The following is a 12218-nucleotide window of genomic DNA, read 5'->3' on the forward strand; positions in this document are numbered from 1 at the left end:
ACTCACTGGAAGGATTGGGAGAGGCACATAGCTGAATTGAAAGCTGTGAATCAGGAAGCTTTTCAGTACCTAAATGCTATCCCTCCTAGGTATTGGTCTAGATCTAGGTTCACCTATAACTCTAAAGTAGATACACTAGTTAACAACATGTCTGAAAGCTTTAATTCTGCCATAGTTGATGCTAGAGAAAAGCCTATAGTTACGATATTAGAGAAGATCAGGGTTAAAATAATGACTAGGAGAGCAGAAAATAGGGAACTTGCACAGAATTATTTAGGGATAATCTTACCTAGGATTAGAATCAGGTTGGAGAGGAAGTCTAGGTCAGCTAAGGAGTGGCGGCCATACTGGTCTGCAGCTTAGAAATATGAGGTTGTTAACGGTTTAAACAAGTTTGTTGTTGACTTAGGCACCCATGAATGTTCATGTAGAATGTGACAGATGAGTGGCATACCTTGTGTCCATGTTATTAGTTGCATCAAGTTCAAAGGGCTTGAATTGGAACCTTTTGTGGATAGCTGTTGTAAGAAAGAAGCGTACTTGAGGTGCTACGAGTCAGTCATACAACCCTTGAACGGACCAGATCTTTGGGAGAGAACAACACATCCTGATGTCATGCCTCCCCCTATAGAAGGCCTAGTCACAGGCCAGTGAAAAAGAGGAGACCAGCTGTTGGAGATGAAAAACAGAGTAGCTGCACTCACTTGTCAAGGAAGGAGGAGAAACAAAGGTGCTCTATATGTGGATCTGTTGGACGCAACAAAAGCAGATGCCTTGAACCTATTGAGGATTTGGTATGATTTTTTATTTTTCTTCTTGCTAGTTATTGGTCTGTCTTACGCATAATATTGTTGTGGTAAATTGCAACTGTTCATGTGGCCCATTAGTCAAAGAACAAAGGCAAACAGTAGAAGGGAAGCACCAAATCACAGCCTCCAGCTGCCAAGGGAGGAAGGAAGACTACTTTTTCCCAGCCCATTCCTAAACTAGCTGTCAAGAGGCAAGCTGCTTCAGCAACACAGCCACCATTTTCAGCCCAATCCAACAATGCAGCACAGCCAAAAAGGCCTAGAGGCAGGTCCAAGGGAACCACTAAGCCCAACTGCTCAACCCAACATGATCCACAGCCCAAGAAGCTTGCCAGCCCTACAAGTTTTGCACCTCCTTCATCCTCATCACAGCGAACCACCAGAACTCTTCCCTCATCTCAGCTTACCCTTGTCACATCTTCAAGCTAATCTGTTGGCCACTTCTCTGCCAGGCTTTTTGGAGCACCTCACGTTTCTCCAATGAAACTGAAGTTAATGGTAAAGTTGCCTCCAAGAAAATGGGAATTTCTTTAGGAAAATGAAAAACTTAGCATCGTATTGTCATGATTGTATATAATGTATGTTGGCTTATTTTGAGTTATGCTTGTGTTAACTTTCTGGTACTTTCAGTGTGACTTGTTAGCTACTTTTTGTTGGTGATATTTTGCCTATGAACATCTGAGTGTTGTACTTAATTACTAGCTTTGGACTAGCCAACCCTTTTGGGATTAATTCTGGTTGTGAAACACTGTTTATTATGTATGTTATTATGACATTTACCATGTTGAGTTAAGCTTGTCTTTGTTGTTATGGAATTATTCAGTAATGGAAACCATGTATTTGCCAACCAGAAATTATACTCACATTTTAAGAACCAACCATGCTTATATAATTGTCATTCATACATGTTGAAAACCATTTCAACAGAACACATTCAGGGAACTCGCCTAATAACTAAATCCTAGCATAATTTACCAACAACAACAACAACATCATACTTTCACACCCTTTTTATACCAGGTTCAATGGAATTACACACTGTGGCCTTGCGATAGAAAAATTATGCAACAGCAAATGCAGAAACCCAACCCACCCAAAAAACCCTAACACAGCAACGACCATTAGTTTCCACTCTGCCGCTTTTGTTCTTGATTTCAACGAGGCAACCTTCCTCCTCATTCTTGCAATTTCTAAGTTTTTCACCTTGTCTCTGGCTCTGTCCAGCGAAAGAAGTTGTAGCCTTCATGCATCTACACATTATCACCGTATTCACTCTCCAATCGTCAACCCAAACAGCTCAATTCAGAAGAAAAGAAAAAAAAACAAACCTCATAGTAAACACAGCCCCAGAATCTGCGACCAGAGTTCTTCTTAGTCTCCTGAGGTTTGCAAAACCGATCTCTCACCATGGAAACAAAGTAGCAACCTATCATGCGAGGAAGATTTGCTTTGAGACAAGATTGAGCTTTCGGCAGCCATGGCGTTCTCCCTCCACGAGGTCGACGACGGTGGAGTCTGCAACAGTGTGAGATTGAAACCACTTTACCCATTTTTTTGTTCATTTACATATATATATTTATAATGCTTTTCCTTTTTTTATATTAAACATATTTTTATTATGCTTGTCTGTTGTGATAACTACTTGTAACGATGAAAAAAGGGCATTTATGTCCGAAAAAAATAGAAAGGACGATGTTAAATGGAAATGCAACATTAAGGACGATTCTAAATAAAAAATTAGATCACGGACGGTTTCGATTTTAACCCTCAACGTTAGGGACCAAAACAGTACTTACCCCAAAATGGAACTAATAAGAGAGTAAATAAAGAATCAATTGCCTAAACGATTATAATCTTAGTGATTAGGTTATGTAAAATCAACTTTTAATGTTGAAAAGTATTTGTTATTATCGTTATTTTAATTTTCATTTTCTTGTGTAAAAAAAATTTATATTTTTTGAGTTATTTATTCAAACGCTACAACTTTAAAATAAGTACTTCTATAACTAAAAATTCAAATACAAAATAACTTATTTATAAGCTGCTATTAATAAAAATCCTTATTCTTTAAGTATCTAATACTTTTTCAAAGGTTTGAGCAACTCCCAAATTTTTATAAAGAGCTATACGTTTCACATCACTTGGTAAATTAAATGATAATAAAAGTAGATGAGATAGAATTGAGAGAAGGTACAAACGACAATATATTCTAGTTTGATTTAATCTACTCTATGTTTACGTTTAGTTTTTTCTACCAAGGTGTCGAAGATTTTTACTATATCACTAAATTTTAAGGATGTTTGATAAACTAATACAACAATGGCACAGATTTATTCTTCACGGTATTTGATCACTACTCTTATACTAAGCCACAATACTTATCAGAGACTTCTCTAAGAATTTGAACCATTCCGACTTCAAGTGTTTTCCTGAGGAAGTGAGATTATGGCTGTAAAATTTCAGATTTTTAAAAATAAAATAATAAATTATTTATGATTTAAAGTTTTAGTAATTGAGTAATAATAAAAATTTTATATATTTTAATTTAAATAATTAGATTTTGAATTTTATTTTATAAATAAAGAAGAATTAATTTAATTAACTTCGATTTTCATTGAATTAGTATTTATTTAAAAATAAATTACATCTTGATAATTAAATGGTATTTTTATAAATATTAATGTAAAATTAAAATTAATTTGTATATTTTAATTTGAGTAAATGATATTTTTAATTTAAAAATAGAGTTTAATTAATAATATTATTATTGAGTTCAATATCTACCGATATAAATAAATATCGGTATTTTTTGGCGAACTTAATTTTACTAATATTTCACTGTTTGTCTTTTATCGTTATATTACTAATATCATTTATATTAGTAACTTATATATATTATTACTTGTGTTTTAATATATCAAATTTTTATAATTATCTATTTAAAATATTTATAATTTAAATTTCTGACTCAGTAACTTATAATTGTGACACATGCCCCTTTTATTATTGTAACACCTCATGTTTCACTTCATTTAATTCATTGGAAGCCAAAGAAACCAAAGAAATTGGCCGAAGCCTTAAAGAACAAAGAAAGGAATGAATGAAAGAAATGAAATGTGGCTTAATTATATATGTATTACATATATACTCATGACACATAATAATGCTTTAACCACCAAAAAATTTTAATTCATTAACGTCATCCTTGATCATCTTCCTTTCTTTTCATATTGAGTTTGAAAGAAAAGAGAGAGACCGAGAGTGCTCTTATAAGAACCGTGAACGTGAAGCTTTCGGTTTCGATTTCTTGTGATTCGTTTCGTAACTTTAATAAAAAATTTAATCCAATAAAAGTATTCGTATTTTCTTTTTTTATATGTTAGCGTTATTTTTATTCGGTAAAAATTGACGGTTATGTATATATTTTTTTTTTTGAGTTTGGCCAATTAAAATTTTAGGAACACTACTAAAAAATTAGTTATTATAAACAGATATTTTCGACGGATTTTATCCCATAGAAATACAGACGGAATTTTAAAGGGATTTTTAATCGAAAAACAAAAAAATAAATTAGTATAAATTACAGACGAAAAAAATTCGTCTAAATTCTGTTAAAAAAATTAATTTTTTTCTATGAAAAATAGTTACAGACAGAAAATCTATCTGTAATTAAATAAATAAAATACTGCATTTTATTAAATTATCACAGACAAAAAATCCGTCTGTAATTTAAAATTTCCGTCAAAAATATTAGAATAAAAATTTGAAAATCACGGTTATACCTCTTCATTTCACACTACACTTTCGCGATTCCACACTCATTCCTCTGAATGCCTCATCGGCGGCGCTATCAGCCTTGCACCGCCGGCTCACCGAACCTCCATTGCACTCAACTTCCATCGGCCTTGCTCGCATTGCTCCCTCTGTCACACCCTTTCCCGGTTCTTCTTCGTCGCAGCCCTTCCGTCGGCCTTGCTCGCATCGCTCCCTTTCAAACCCTAATGTGCGTTTCTCTCTTCGATCTCGCCACTAGTGCTTGCTCTTTTCCGTGTGTTGCTGTGTTTCTCTCTTCGATCTTGCCTCAGCTGTGCAGGAAACCTTAATCTCCTTTCTCTTTTATTGCTGTTTTCTTTCTTTCAATACCATCTCTAACTCTAATTATATTATCCTATGTTCCATCACTATGATTATATTTCCTATTCTATGATAAGAACTTGTAATGGTTATAATTTTTTATTGTGTTCTTATAAACTTGTTCGTGAAATCAAGGGTCCTGAATGCATTGACTAGTTTCATTTTTATTGCTGAGGAAAAGGAGGAGGTATGCATATGCATTTTCTGTTGTCATATATGTTTCATGCAAAACTGTTTGAAATTTTACTTGAACAATATGTTTCCTTGTATTTAATTTCTTTTTTTGTTTTTGGTTATTAAACAGGATTTAATTTGATAAAGTTTCTGCCTTCTCTTTCTTTGAATCTGATTTAATGTGTGGCTGAGAATTTTCAGTTAAAAAGTTTGTCTTTCTCTTCTATTTTTAGGTTATTTGCATGTAAATTGGAGTTTTGAAGTTTAATATACCTTCTTTGAACAGAGATGGGTGGCTTAAATTTGATGAACTGGGGAAGGAAATACTGTCCATTGCACTACCTGCTGCTTTGGCATTGGCAGCTGATCCACTTACCTCACTGATCGACATAGTGTTTGTCAGCTACATAGGTACTTATTATTACAGATGGTGAATTAGTTAGTTAGTTATTAGTAACTTTCTGTTAATAGTCACTTAAATCATTAACTCAAACATACTCTTGTATAAAGTAAGCTAATTTGATTAAATTAATTTTATTTATTGATTTGCATGTTCTTGTTTTAAACTGGTCGAAAGTATGGAATTGTAATTTATCTGCCTGCAGCTTATTTGGCTTAATTTTATTCTCACCCTGGAAGCCCATTCTGAATTGCTAGTTTGTTGTTTATTTAATAGATAGTTGTAATCTTGTAATTGTAGTTGGTGATGATGGTTACAAGTATTTGCTTGTCTTAGGTTCTCTTTGTTTGGACATACATTTGATTGATGATTGTTGTTGTAGTAAGAAATCCCCCTTAATTATATTTATATATGCAGGGCCTGCTGAATTGGCTGCAGTTGGAGTTTCAACTTCTGTGTTTAATTTGGTGTCAAAAATATTTAGCATTCCTTTACTTAATATTACCACATCCTTTGTTGCCGAGGAACAGGCACTGATCAGCAAGGATTCCAGTCAAACTGATGAAAGTAGTAAGCTTTATAAGAAAGCTACACCTCTTTAATAGTCTGACTAGTTTTCCAGACATGGTCATAGGTACCCTTCTTTAGACGCCTCTACTGACGATTTTGTTCTACTTTGGTATCATCTAGATTTTGGTGGCAAATACCAAAGCAAGAGGCGTATTCCTTCAATATCAACTTCTTTAGCACTTGCTGCTACTCTTGGAATTGTTGAAACTGTGCTTCTTTCCTTGGTTCTGGCATCATTATGAACATCATGGGTATACCTGCTATACGTCAACCTTGGCTGATTATTGATCAATAATTACCTTGTATATTTATTTTGTGTCAGCATGTTACCAAAAAAATATTTTCACTGGTTTGAATTCTGTGCCACTTTTTGTAATATTGGGAATTTATGCAAGACTACTATTCTACTATATTTCTTAAGCCCTATGATATATTTGGGTACATTGCACTAAACTTGCTATATCAGCCTTGGGACTTCACATTTGGTTTTGTCAAGGGACAAGTGAATAATAATTCAATAAGTGATATGCTTACAAGGCATTAGTCAATAAACCTCAATTATTTGTAAGTTACTTATATCATTGTTGTTTACTAGTGTCTGTGTGTGCTTAATTCAGTGTTTTGAAATGGCGGTTATGGCGGTGCCATAACGGTATGGCGTGACGGATTTTGACCCTGCTGCCATTCACCGGACGCCGCGATGGGGTTATAACGGGGAGCGCCATGGCGGCCGCAATTGCGGTAGCGCCATGGCGGGACGCAATGCATATGGCGAAAATGGCGGGCTGTTTTGGGTTTTCCAGAAAAAATTGAGGATAGTTTGGGTAATTTACTAAACCTAAGTCAGATCCCACTAACAACTAACCCTAATTTTCAGCCCCTCACTCATAACTCCCTCCTCTGCCTCTTGTTCAAAAAAAAAAAATCCCTCTCTTCGTCTATGTGCTCTCATCTCTGCGACTCAAACTTCTTCATCAGCCCTCATCCATCGCCGCCGTCCATCACGCCGTCCGTGGAGCCGTCCGTCACGCCGCCCAACACGCCACCCAACGCGCCGCCCATCTCTGTTCTCTCAACGCTGCTGCTCATCACCTTTTGACACTGCTGGTTCGTGCCCCTTCTTCTCTGCTAGTCTGCTCCTATCTTTTTCTTTCCTCTCTTCCCTGCTGCCCATTATTCCCTGCTACACATTCTTTCTCTGCCCATTCTTTCTCAATAATCAGTGACAGTGATAAACTTTTCCTCCTCCATTTTTTTGCATTTAGTATACAATGTCCACTTCTAATGCTCTGACGTTAGGATTTTTGCCAGTAAAGAATTTCATAAAAACAGTCGTGTTGTAGATATAGTCTCTAAACTGACAAAAATTCCTTCGTACAAACGTTTTGGTTGTCACAAGTAACAAACCCCTTTAAAATTGATAACCGAAGTATTCAAATCTCGGGTCGTCTTCTCAAGGAATTGCAGGGAGGTATGTTCTTATTATTGGCTATGAAAAAGGTAAAATTGGGGTTTTGGAAGTAAGGTGCGAATATATTATATGACAAGTAAAATAAAATAATAATAGCTGTAAAATAAACCTTTGGCAAGGTATAAGAACTAGAGGTCCTTTCCTAGTTATCCTTATCAATTGTGATGAGAATTGGATTTTTCTCCCACTTTATTAACCTCTAACTATGAAGGTAAGTTAAGTGGATGAATTCCAATTTTCAATCAACAATGAGTTTGATAACTCTAGAGTCACCAATTATTTAACCAAAGCCAAAAGGAAAGAAAATTGAAACTGCTCAAATAAAAATGCCTTCAGATGGGAAGCAATAATCATGTAATTAAAAGAAAGCAATAATAACTGAAATATCTCAAATAATATTAATTCAAAGAAAATCATAACATGAAAGAGTTCATAAATTTAATTGGAAAAATAAATAAAAAGGAACATTGAACCTGAATCGAGAGTCACTCTTAAAAATCAAGAGAAGTCCTAAATCTTAGTTTCTAAAAATCCTAATTTCTAATCCTAAGAGAGAGAGGAGAGAACCTCTCTCAAAACTAATCTAAATCATGAGAAGTGAATTATGAGTGCCTACTATAAATGGATGCAATCCCTCTACTTTATAGCCTCTAATCTGTGTTTTCTGGGCCGAGAACTGGGTCAGAAACAGCCCAGAATTCGCTGGTTACGAATTCAAATTCACTGATGCTGATTTTTGTCACTAGCAACGCGGCCGCATGGGGCACGCGGTCGCGTCGCCTAGCATCAGGGCCACTATGGCATATTATATATCAAATCGAAGCCCCAGAGGTTAGCTTTCCAACGCAACTGAAACCGCATCGTTTGGACCTTTGTAGCTAAAGTTATAGCCGTTTGAGTGCGAATAGGTCAGGCTGGACAGCTTTAGCAGTTTCTCCAACTTTTTGTATTCCTTCCACTTTTGCATGCTTCCTTCCCATCCTCCAAGCCATTCCTGCCTTATAATATCTGAAAACACTTAACACACATATCAAGGCATCTAATGGTAATAAGAGAGGATTAATAATAAGCAAATATAAGATCAAAGAAGCATGTTTTCAATCAAAGCACATAATTAGGAAGGAAATATAAAACCATGCAAATAGTATGAATAAGTGGGTAAAGAGTTAATAAAAACCACTCAATTGAGTACAAGATAAACCATAAAATAGTGGTTTATCAACCTCCCCACACTTAAACATTAGCATGTCCTCATGCTAAGCTCAAGAGAGACTATAAAGATGAAGATGAATGGTAGAATGTATGAAATGCAACCTATCTATATGAATGCAACTACATAAAAAAAAATGTTTCTACCTATTTGGTTAAAAGTAAATAAGCTCTTCAAGACAAACATAAACCATATTTCACTAATTCAAATCATACAATAAAAAGCAAGTAAACTTGTAAGAAGACAGCTCATGAAAGCAGGGAACATAGAATCAAGCATTGAACCCTCACTAGTAGTGTGTATCACTCTAATCTCTCAAGTGTATAGGGTTATTCACTCTACTCTTCTCTAGTCATGCTTTCTAAACTTTGTTCTTCATCTAACCAATCAACAATATTTAATATACCAATGCAAACGTCATGAGGTCTTTTTCAAGGTTGTAATGGGGCTAAGGTAAGGGTAAAGGTATATATATGGCTAAGTGAGCTTTATAAATTGAATCTTTAATTAACCTAAACTCTCACCTAATATACATATACTCTATATACTTTTAAATTCATGTCTAGCTACCCATAATTCCCACTTTTGTATAATTCTCATACTCATGTATCAACTTTTTCCTTTTAATTTATTACATGTGCATTGATTTTTTTCATTAACTTAACATTGGGTAATTTTGTCCCCTTTATTTATTTATTTATTATTTTTTTTCTCTCTTTTTTTTTGTAGAGAAATAAACATAACTTATCAATGCACATGGATTTTCTATTATTTTTCTTATTTTGGTTTTTCATGAGTAGGTTCCCAAATTCCTAATATTCAAATAAATTAGAAACATGTTACATTCCCTTATCAACCCATGTTTCCAAAATTTCCCCACACTTATTTGCTACACAATCTCTATCTTAAGCTAACCAAAGATTCAATTGGGATAATTAATTTGTTTTCCACTTAAGGCTAGTGATGTGGTTATAGAATAGAAGGGGATTAAAATCTCAAGGGGCTAACAAAGGTGATGTAAAAAGTAGGCTTATTTGGGGTAAGTGAGTTGATAATCAAATATGGCCTCAATCATACACAAGCATGTAAATATACTAAACAAAGGACATATAGACTGGAACAAAATACAGATTACAATCATGGAGAAGGAAACACACAGGAATAAAATATTTATGGTTAAATAATATAACCATGTAAATAAGCTCAAAGTCTCACAGGTTGTGTGCTCTTTAGCTCAAAAACCATGTTCCAAATACAACTTCAAACAAATTTAACAAAAAAAAATTTAATTTAAATTAGTAAAATTTTTCAAAAAATAGGATCTTAAGAAGAAACTTATTATTTTAACCAAGTGGTAAAATATGCACAAAAATCAAACAAACATGCAAATGCAACAATGAACAAACAAATAAAATAAAATATTGGTGTTGAGTCAAGAAGTAACTAACCCATGGAGATCGGTATCGACCTCCCCACACTTAAAGATTGCACCGTTCTCGGTGCATGCTGAGATGTGCAGGTGGACGGGTTGCTCCAACTGACGCTTGTAGATGGAGGCGCCTTAGTTGGAGATCTCTTGGTTCCTTTCCTTGCTGGTGTCATGTCAGTGGCCTTCTCATTTCCTTTCTTGGTACCCGTGCCTAAGGAAGAAGAAAAGGGAAGAGTGTGAAATATAGAAAACTAAGACCAGAAGGGAGGAAATTCCAAGTGATAAAGAATGCCAAAGGAAAGATGATAGTCCATCTACATGGTAGCTACAACATGTAAGGAAGACAACAATAAAGAGAAATTCAAAATAATTAGATGCAAGACGGTAAAAACATGCAAATAATAGGCATGAGAGGCATAGCTCAAGCATCAAGTAATAAATGTGCCAAATTAAAGAGCATGTGTAATGATGACAATTGTGAATGATAATCCAAAATACATTAGATGTGCAAGTTAAAATAGGGATGAAAATAATGTAATCCAAATATATATGAGAGCCATAAGTAAATGTCAATTGTCAAATCTCTTCTCCGAGTAGCCACGTGCTCAAATAAAATAAGGCACGTATCCAAATAAAACTCCAACACCAATGAGAATAATGCAATGAATGAAATATGCAAATAAATGAAGTAAAATAAAATGAGAGGGAAAAAGGATGAGAAGAAAAAAGAAAGTGAGAAAGGAGAGAGAAGGAAGAAATTAGGATTAAAAAAGAGAAGATAAGAAAATTGGCACTAATCTGGATAGGTTGTGCGACGCTGGCGACGCGTTCGCGTGGTGCGCGATAAGGTTGGACGACGCGGACACGTGGGACACGCGATCGCGTGACTCGATTTGTGCTAGTGGCGCGAGTGCAGCCTCGCGGCCGCACAACTCTCTGTTCAAAACGTCAGTATTGCCAAAATCCAGGGTGACGCGGTCGCGTGGTCGACGCGATCGCGCGGATGGCCTTATTTCCAATATGACGCGGATGCATGGGTGACGCGTTCGCGTGGCAGGGCTTGTGCTACTAGCACGGGTCCAGCCCAATTCCAGCTCAACTTTCGGCCATACACCCTTTTTACGCCGATTTCAGGTCACGCGGCCGCGTGGGTGACGCGGTCGCGTGGGAGGATATTTTTCCAAATGACGCGGACGCGTCATCGACGCGTTCGCGTGGAGTCAATTTGTGCTAATAGCGCGCCTCCAGCCCTGCTCCTGCGAAACTCTCTGTTCATATTAATATTGTCTCTCATCTCCTTGCGACGCGGACGCGTCGCTGATGCGGTCGCGTCGCGTGCTCGTTTTTTTTTTTTAATCTGAAGAGATGCAGAATGCAGTGTTAATATGAATGTGATGCAAAACTCCAGGTTCAATATAATAAAATAAAATAAAATTCAGAAACAAATAAAACTAAATAAAAATGAAAAATGAACGATCATACCATGGTGGGTTGTCTCCCACCTAGCACTTTTAGTTAAAGTCCTTAAGTTGGACATTTGATGAGCTTCCTGTTATGGTGGCTTATGCTTGAACTCATCCAGGAATCTCCACCAGTGTTTGTGATTCCAGTAACTTCCGGGGTCCTAAACTAGGCATGTAAAACCCTTGAGCAGCTTCAAAAAGATTCTTAGGCTCCCGGGGAGTTGGATGTCAGAACAGATTCCAGGATCCCAAATCTTGCTTTTACACCCGTCTTCGTGTTGATTATCATGATTCCATCCGGGTAGTAAGCAATCTGAATTCTCACTAAAGCGGCCAAACAACTTCCTAGACCCATTCAGTTGAGCTCTATACCAACCTTTACTTTTAAGCTTAAAGCTTCCAACCATGATGAACCTTGCAGGACAATTCTTACCACTGACCATCTTCCTTTTACTCTTAATGCCACAAAGAGCTCTAAGTTGACCATCCGTCTCCAGTAGCCCATATTCAAGTGGAATTAGAAAGCTAAGGGATATGAATTTTACCCACTTGAATGTT

Source organism: Arachis duranensis, chromosome 7 (assembly GCF_000817695.3).
Source record: "Arachis duranensis cultivar V14167 chromosome 7, aradu.V14167.gnm2.J7QH, whole genome shotgun sequence".
Lineage (NCBI taxonomy): Eukaryota > Viridiplantae > Streptophyta > Magnoliopsida > Fabales > Fabaceae > Arachis > Arachis duranensis.